Source organism: Elephantulus edwardii, unplaced genomic scaffold (genome assembly GCF_000299155.1).
Source record: "Elephantulus edwardii isolate Elephantulus edwardi_28Jun2011 unplaced genomic scaffold, EleEdw1.0 scaffold00355, whole genome shotgun sequence".
In the NCBI taxonomy this organism is placed as follows: domain Eukaryota; kingdom Metazoa; phylum Chordata; class Mammalia; order Macroscelidea; family Macroscelididae; genus Elephantulus; species Elephantulus edwardii.
The window spans coordinates 397,763-407,289 of record NW_006400105.1 but is presented as its reverse complement, the minus strand read 5'-3'; the positions used below and the strand labels follow the sequence as shown (position 1 = coordinate 407,289).

Sequence of the window (9,527 nt, the reverse complement as noted above, 5' to 3'; positions counted from 1 at the left end):
ACCATCCATCCTGATGCTGCCAATTGGTCCAGTGGTGAGAATCTTTGTTTTCTTGACATTAAGCCTCAATCCATATTGAAGGCTACAGTCCTTGACCCTCTGCAGCAAGCACTTCAGGTCCTCCTCAGTTTCAGCAAGCAGGGTTGTGTCATCTGCATAACGCAGATTGTTGATAGATTGGTGTACTTATGTACAAGCATGTAAATAGGAAGGCAGGATAGGGTGGGCTTACAGACGTGGCACATGCGGATTGGTTAGGAGAACCTCAGCTTCCTGTGGACCACTCCCAGCTCAACAGACGTGGCAGCTGTCTTCCCGGGTGGGAGCTTTCTCTACCCCGTATTAAAGGCCACTGGGAGGCTTGCACTTATCCAGAGCTTAGGTGATCTATCCTGGCCAGAGGCCCTCCCTTCCTCCCCAACATTCCACAACAGAGCACCACAACAAGATAAAGGCAAACAACCCAATTGAAAAATGGGCACAGGATATGACGAGACACTTCAGCAAAGAAGACATTCAGATGGCACACAAACACATGAGGAAATGTTCAAAATCCCTAGCTCTAAGAGAGATGCAGATCAAAACAACTATGAGATATCATCTCACCCCAGTAAGAATAGCAAAATTTGACAGAAGAGCAAACAACAAATGCTGGAGAGATTGTGGAGAAACTGGAACCCTTATTTGCTGTTGATGGGAGTGTAAAATGGTGCAACCACTATGGAAGGCAGTATGACCTTTCTCAAAAAGTTGGAAATAGAAATAACATTTCACCCAGCAATTCCATGACTGGAAATTGTAAACAAACCAGAACTGCCACCCAAGCAGATATATGCAAACCCATGTTTGTTGTGGCTTTGTTCACAATAACAAAGAGTTGGAAACAGCCCAAGAGCCCATCAACAAATGAATTGCTAGAGAAGCTTTGGTATATTGTCACAATGGAATACTATTCTGCATTGAAAAAAAAGGAACTCATAAATGATTATACAAAATGGGTGATCCTGGAGGACATTATGCTGTGTGAAATGTCTCAGTCACAAAAGGACAAATACTGCATAGTGTCACTGTTGTAAAGCAAGTATGACATCGGAGTTAGGGTGAACTAAGAGGGGATAAATAATGTATACTGCATTGAAACAGAAGAGGGAGAGAACTGTTTAAGAGGAATATATGATTAGATATTATTGTCATGATAAGTGTTTAGAATGAAAGTTGCATAGTGGAGTGGACTGGGGAGATTACATAACAATGAAGGATTTTTTTTTTTTACTTTTCAAAGAGAAAAGCGAACTGAGGGAGCAGGGGTTGGTGGGGAGGAACGTGTGCAACAATGAATGAATGGAAATCCAAAGTCTGTAACCTTTCACTAAAATTAAAAACAAGAATTGAAAAAAGACCCCTCCCATTGATATGGATTCAGACCAACTTATAGCTAATCCTCTATTAGATTTTTAGAGGCTCCAGCTCAGATTTTCGGAGAATACTGCTCATCTTTCATCTGAGAAGCAGTTGATAGACTCAAACCACATGTGTTTGTGTTGGTAAAATAATGTCCTACCCACTGGATCACTAGAACTCACTAGTTAGAAAGTCTTGGAAAGACCTAGGCCCTCCTTGGAAGGTATATGAACCCTAGACAGAGGGGCTTTCCTGATAGAATGTGCGAGGGAAATTCAGCTCATTGCCATTGAGTATGAATCCACTGATTGCTAACCCTCCGGAGAGTTTTTCAGGAAGTTGTAAATCACACGAGAGGCGATTACTCATCTCTTTCTTTTTCATACCTTTTTTTTTTAGGAAAAAAAAAAAACTTTGAGGCATTTCATTAAAAGTAGGAAGACTCTTATAAACGAATGTTGTTGTTGTTGTTGTTATATGTTGCTGAATTGGCTGCGACTCATAGTGACCCTATGCAAAATAGCTCTGAACTCTGCCCTGTCCTTAACCAATCTCACTGTTTCCAATACACCTATCCCCATTACCCCAGTTACTGTGTCAATCTATCTCATCTAGGGTCTTTCTCTTCTGTGCTGTTCCTCCAACATTACAAGCATGATGTCCTTCTTCAAGGACTGATCCCTCCTGGAAATATGCCCAAAGTTCTAAGAAACGATCGCTTCTCTAGCAATTCATTTTTTGATGGGCTCTTGGGTTGTTTCCAACTCTTTGTTATTGTGAACAAAGCCACAATGAACAGGTGCACATATATCTGCTTGGGTGGCAGTTCTGGTTTCTTTAAAGTATATTCCCAGTCATGGAATTTCTGGGTGAAATGATATTTCAATTTCCAACTTTTTGAGAAAGGGCTATACTGCCTTCCATAGTGGTTGCACCATTTTACACTCCCACCAACAGCAAATAAGGGTTCCAGCTCTAAGACAGAGCTTCAAAATCCTTGCCTCCAAGAAGCAACTTGGTTTCACCCTCTCCTGGTCAGACTTGTTTGTTCTCTTGGCAGTCCATGATATGTTCAACACTTTTCTTCAGCACCACAACTCAAAGTCATCGATTCTCCTTCTATCATCCTCAGTCATTGTCCAGTTATCTGATGCATAGCAAGTAACTGGGAAGACTAGGGCCTGGATTAGGCACACCTTAGTCTCCAGACTGACATAGTTCCTCTTTGGCACTCTGAAGAGGTCCCTGATATCAGATTTTCCTAATGTAATTTGCCTTTTGATTTACTGACTTCTGGTGCCAAGAGTTTTGATTTTGGAACCAAGCAAGGTAAAATTGCTAACAATGTCAATGTCTTCTACATCTATCATGGCACCGCAAATTGACCCAGTGATAAGTTTGTTTTCTTGATGTTGATCTTCAATTCATATTGAAGACTGTAGTCCTTGACCTTCTGCAGTAATCACTTCAAGTGCTCCTCAGTTTTGGCAAGCAAGTTTGTGTTATCTACATAAGTTATTGATGAGTCCTTCCACCAATCTTGATTCTACATCCTTTCCCATAAAGTCCAGCCTCCTGAATGATCTGTTTGCATACAGATTGAAAAGCTACACAAGACTCATCCTTCAGGGACTCCTTTCTTGATTTTGACCATACAGTGTTTCCTTGTTCTGTTGTGATGACTGACTGCTTCCTGCTCTAAGTATAGGATTTGTGCAAGCTCAATCAAGTGTTCTGAAATTACCATTCTTCTCAATGTTAGCCACAATGTGTTGTGATCCACACAATCAAATGTCTTTGCTCCTCTTGTACTCTCTACTTTCGATTAAGATCCATCTGACATTGGCAATGATGTTTCAGGTGCCTCTTTCAAGCCCCGCTTGCACGTCTGGCAGTTCTCTGTTGATGTCGGTTTTTAATAATCTTCAGCAGGATTTTGCTTGCATGTGATATCCTTCGATAACATCCACACCCTGTTAGATCAACTTTTCTTTAGAATAGGAATAAATATGGATCTCTTCCAGTCAGTTGGCCAGGTAGTTGTCCTCCAGATTACTTAGTGCAGCCTGGTAAGCACGTCCAAGGCTGCATCTGTTTGTTGAATCATGTCAATTGGAATTCCACCAATTCATGGGGACTTGCTTTCTGCCATTTCCTTCAGAGCAGCTTGAACTTCCTTCTTCATCACCATTGCCTCTTTTATTATTATTATACTACTTTATTTACAAAACTCAAATACATTGTTCTTGATCACATATTATTTCATAAAATTCTTCTATATCAGACAATTCTTTTTGATACAGTGATTCTGTGTACTCCTTCCATCTTCTTTTGAGGCTTCCTATGCCATTCACATTGATTACATCTGTAGAAAAAATCATTGGAGAAGTTCAATATCAGCTGTGAAAACTAGGTCAGGTGCTAATTGTGGAACAGACTTATATGCAAGTTCAAACTGAAGCTAAAGAAAATGAACATATATCCACAAGAACAAAGTTTGCCTTAAGTCTATCCCACTTGACTTTAAAAACCATCTCGAGAATAAGTTTGAGACTTTGAATACTAATGAATGAAGACCAGATGAGCTATGGGGTAATATCAAGAATATTATTCATGAAGAATTCAAAAGGTCATTACAATGACAGGAGGAAGAAAAGAGTGAGATGGATGTCAGAAGAGCCTCTGAATAGTGCACTCGAGCACTGAGAAGCCAAAGCAAAGGGAAGAATTCAGGAAGTTAAGGAGGTGAACAGATTTCAGAGGGTCTCTCAGGAAAATAAAATAAAGTTTAATGAAATGTGCAAAGAGCTGGAGTTAGAAAAGCAAAAGGGATAAACGCACTCAGAATTTCTCAAACTGAAGGGATTGAAGAACAAATTCAAGCCTTAGGTTGCAATACTTAAAGATATTATGGGCAGAATATTGAATGTATAAACTAATACACATTTCAAAACCAACCACACACTTTTCTTTCACCCAGTTTATTTGTCTATTAATTTGAGATTGCTCCCCTTTCTCTTTCAGAGCTGCTTGCTCATTTGAACCACTAGATAGGCATTACCTTTGGGTTAGCAGCCTAACTTATGGATTACACCACCAGAGCTCTGTGTGAAAGAAGGATGGACTCATTTTGTGAGTGGAGAGGCAAGATTTCAATGTTCTAGATTAGAGGCAAATGGAGATGGTGAGCCTGAGCTCCATATATCTAACAATAGTTTTCTTGTCAGCTCTGTACAACACCTGATCTGTTCTCAGGATGTCAACAGAGGTTCATGGATTCTTCACCAAGTGTTGTTGTTGTTAGGTGCTGACAAATCAGCTATGACTCAACCACTCTATGAACAACAGATTGAAACCTTGTACTATCTTGTGTCATCCTCACAATCTTTGCCCTGCTCAAGCCCATTGTTGAAGTCACCAAGTCAATCTTGTTGAGGACCTTCTTTTTATCCAATAACCCTCTACTTTTCCAAATATGATGTATTTTTCCAAGGACTGGCTTTTCCTAACAACATACCCAAAGTATATGAGATGAAGTTTCATCGTCCTTGCTTCTAAGAAGCATCTTGGTTACATTTATTTCAAGGCAGATTTGTTTTGACAGTCTGTGGTATATGCAATACTCTTTGCCAAAACCACAATTCAAAAGCATCAATTTTTGTTTGCTTTCCCTTGATAAGTCTGGAATTATCTATCAATAATGCCCCAAACTTGATCCTTTAGTCTTTGTGGTGCGGTGGGAAGCAAGGAACTAATAATGCATGGACTGGTGGGATATCAGAGCTGAGAGTACTGGCAAAATGAGGAAATGCTTTCCCATTCATTCACTGTTTTTCTTCAGTTATCAAAATTAATGCTTGGCTTGGAATATTTCCACACAAGGACTTTATTTCCTGTGTATTTGGAACCTAACAAGGCCAGTGTATTCATAAAGGAGCCAGGAGTGTAATTGAGCAAAGATACCATTTCTTCAACCCACTGCCCTCCACTAGGGCTACTGACCTTTTAGATAGGAAGTTAGGTCAATGACAAGTGGGAGTAGATGATGCTCCCCTTTAAATTCCTCTGACTTTGACAGTGATACATGGCTCAGGTTCTCCTTACACATACCCAAGGTAACCAGAGTGAATGGTTGTCTGGACCAGACTTCTACATGTTTCACCTCACTGGGATCAGGAGCAGAAACAAGGAAAGATTGTTAGTGGGACCTCACCTCAGATCATCAAAACAAAAGAGGGCCGGGTTGTCTGATGATATGATCTTTGTGAAACCCAGTATCTTACTTACAGTGCAAAATCTTGTGGCACCTGTGTCACACTGAGCAATGCTCTGCCTCTCATATGCCCTCTTCCTGGATCTTTTGAGGGCTATAACAAAATCCATTTTCTTGTATGAGACCTGAGGGCTTGAGAAAAATGTCTAGAATTCTAGAGTAGTGGTTAAGGGGCATGAGGTGTAGAAATGCACATGCCTCTGTGTTTCTGAGGGACTGGTACTTGACTTCTGCCTAACTGCCTTATACTATGAGTTACAAAGAAGATGAAGTAATTTATAGAAAGAGAAAAAGAGGGAGAGAAACCTGGTCTATATCAGGGAGAGGGAGCCCGCCTCATTTCTGGTGTTATCTGCCAATAACGTGAACCAGGGACAGTCTTTGGATCGAGGTGATCTAAATACAAACATCCATGAACCAGGCATGCAGCTGGAACAGGGACTGAGGAAGGGCTGGGAGTAGAGAGGCTAGGTGAAAGTGTAATGTTTGCAGTGAAACAACATTTCCATGGCTTAACCACCTGGTTCTTGAATTAACCCTAACCCTAACCCTAACCATGCTAGAGGAAGGAGGAAGATTGAAAGTGCTCATGCTCTAGCCAATGCTTACTCTAAGACTGATCCACAGATAGAGTGGCATGGGAAAGTGAGATATTATTGGGAGTAAGAAGATATTTGGACCCAATACAGAGCTCAGCTGCTCTCAGATAGGAGGCAAGATTGGCAGAAGAAGAACAGAAGAGGAAGGATGGCTCACATGTCAGTTTGGTAGAGAGAGGATGCTTTCTCACCTCTAAACTAGACCTATCAATATCAACTTTAGGGATGATATATGGTTTAAACTAAGATACAAGAAGTAAAAATATATATCTATATTTAGTGCCTGGGATACAGCAAATGTTCAGGAAATGGTAGCACCCCCTCATCCTGCAGGGAATGGATGTATGTGCATGTGAAGAGAGTGAAGTCAGAGATTATGAACTTTCTAGGAGACAGACATAAGGGACTGAGCAAGCCATGGATGACTGTAGATAAGTAAGAGGGGTATAAGGTTGAATGGGTTGTCCCAGTTGACGTTACCTCTGGGCCTCAAGTTATAATTTCTTTTCCCAGACTCTTTAGTTTTACAAGTGTTTGCTTTAGTTGAATCTGGTAACTTGCCAAGGCCTCCAGCTTGGCCCATAGCTCTAGAATATCTGCATAAAGTAATGATTGGAGACTCAAGGTATAGTACAGATGACTTAATCTTGAATTCTGATTCTTATCTTCCAGCTCTGTGGCCTTGGGTAAATCACTTCATCTTCTTTGTAACTCATAGTATAAGGCAGTTAGGTAGAAGTCAAGTAATAGGCCCTCAGAAACACAGAGGAATGTGTATTTATATTCATGCACATGTGTGTACAGTAGTGGACATGAGAAAATGTGGGAGCGGGTTCCAAGTTGCACTAGGCACTAGTTCAGTAAGTCAATTTCCCAACCAATACGGAATAGGTGAAGAAGGTGGGGTGGTTTTTTTTTTTTAACATGGTAAAAGTTTAATATTAACTTGCTTATAAAAATAAAAAATGAGGGAAATTATTTTTTTGGAAATAGACACCATACAATTATTACACGATCTTCTTATTGATCTGAAATTACAGAAAGCATTTAAGGAAGGGATGATATGTGAAAAATAAGACTAACCCAAGGATGATGAATGCTGCTTTAAAAATTCTGATTTGCAGGAAAACTAGCTGCTTTTCCTAACTTTAAAGCTAACTACAAAATCTATTTTCTTAATAGTCCAGACATCTTGACAATTTCTCCTATTTCAACAGAACATCCATAGATTTCCACATTCATTACAAACAACAAGTGTTGTCATCAGTTCATCAGCACTATGGGTTTGGACCTGTGTGTGAGTACAATTCTTCTTTTTGCATTTGCCACACGTGAATAAGTCAGTCTGGGTGCCACCTGTTTTGGCCATCTGATGCTCTCTGTTGAATTTTTGGGTCAGGTTTTCCCACATCTCTTTAAGTTTACCACTATCCATTTCCTCTGCTGTCATTCTAGCAAATAAGTCTGGAGGAATGTTTACACACAGTGCATTTTTTCTTAAATTTGGATTCTTTGCATCCTTAAGATTTGATATCCTACTTCATACTCTATTTTTGTACTTCATGTCTGTATTCCTTATTTCTTGATATATAGCTTCCTCAATCTGAGATCCTAATTCTTCATCATCAGCTCCAATAGCAATATAGTCATCTCTTGTTCAAAGAGCTGCAGCAAGCATCCCCGTACACTTTAGCTATACAGAATCAGAAAGGCTTGGTGCCCAAAGAAAAGATGAAACATACCTGTCTCGAGCGTTTGTCTCATCCTTTCTGCTGCTTACATTGCCACTGGAACTATTTTCTTCTCTTGCTTGAGGGCTATTCTGTGATGTAATCATAGGCTCTTTTTTCTTTTCTTCAGAATCCTAATCAGTGGTTGGCCCATCTAGTAACTTTTTCCAAGATTTGATGAGAGACTTTGCTAAAGATGTAACTTCTTCATCTGCACTCTGCTTTTGAATGACATTAACTGACACTCCAATTCTTGTGGACTGTAGTAATTTCAGGGTCATGGGAATATTCTTAAGCTTCTTCAGCAAGTCCAATGCTCCAGCCGCATTCTTCTTCTGTATCATCTTGTCCATCTTCTTAGCAATGAGGACCACCTCATCCTCCATGACTCCAGCCAGTCTTCCTCCTGCCTACCCAGGCCTGGACGTGAACCGAGCGAGACTGTGGCAGAGGGAGAGTGCAGGGTCACTGCCTGGAGCTCATGAGCGCCCATGCAGCTGGTGGGAGCCTAGGCCCTTCCTCAATACCTGGGCAGTGGCGCTCCTCTTCCCTCCCCCCACTCCACGCCCCAGGCAGCACTAGCAAGTGAAAAAGTTTTTTGTGTGAATATATGTTATGTGTATAAGAATATGAGTACAAGAAAATCTTAAAAGGAGAAAAAAATGTGCATGTGGCAGACAAAGCATGTGTAAACAGATAAGAACACATGTGGCTGAGGATGAAGTTATCTCTGTGGAAAAAAATCAGAGTTTACATTTACTAAATACCCTTGGTGGGTCAGGTAGGATAAAAAGTCCTTTGTGCCTTATCTCATTAATTTCTCACAATAATTCTGTAAAAGAAGGATGATCAAGTTACAGAATTTAATTGAGGCACATAGAAGTTATGTGACTTGCTGAAGGTAGTATAGCTGGTAAGTACTGAAATGTGTGGCTCTGAAGTTTATACATCTTTGTCTTTTATGGATGTGGAAACTGGAATTCAGAAAAAGCTGATCTATAGCTCTCACAGAACTGTATGATGCCTTAAGCCTCCAACAGTTGCCATATGTTTTATTGCATCCCTAGACTCACATATTGATTTTGGTTGACTTTGGATTTTCTTAAGTTTTATACATGCATTCCAGTCCCCACCAGATTTGAACTCATTGAAGACAGAGGTGGATGATGTTTCTCTCTGCATCACCATGACAGACCTAATTCAGAGGCCAGTGTACATACGCGTTTGTGTGTGTGAGAGAGAGGGAGAGAAAAGGAGGGAGCAGGGGGAGGAAGTGGGGGTGGGTAGGTGATAAAATGAACATGATTATCTGGCAGGGTTGGAAGGGAGGCTGATTTCCAGTAAACAGGAAGGCTTTAGATAAAGAAGGGTCCACATCTTATATAGATCCTGACTTCCTCTAAGGTTCTCCTGGGAAGTTATTTTATTCTTTTCCCCCTCAGGCTTCTAAATTACTTCCTCTGAGGCCCTGCCAGAATGGGGCAAGAGGTTGGGGCCTGGAGTCACAGTCCCTTGAGTCATGGG

General features: G+C 40.6%; 1 pseudogene; it reads right to left on the bottom strand.

The window, feature by feature from the left end:
- Positions 1-7,483: 7,483 nt before the first annotated feature.
- Positions 7,484-8,389, bottom strand: LOC102873094 (annotated as a pseudogene).
- Positions 8,390-9,527: the final 1,138 nt, after the last annotated feature.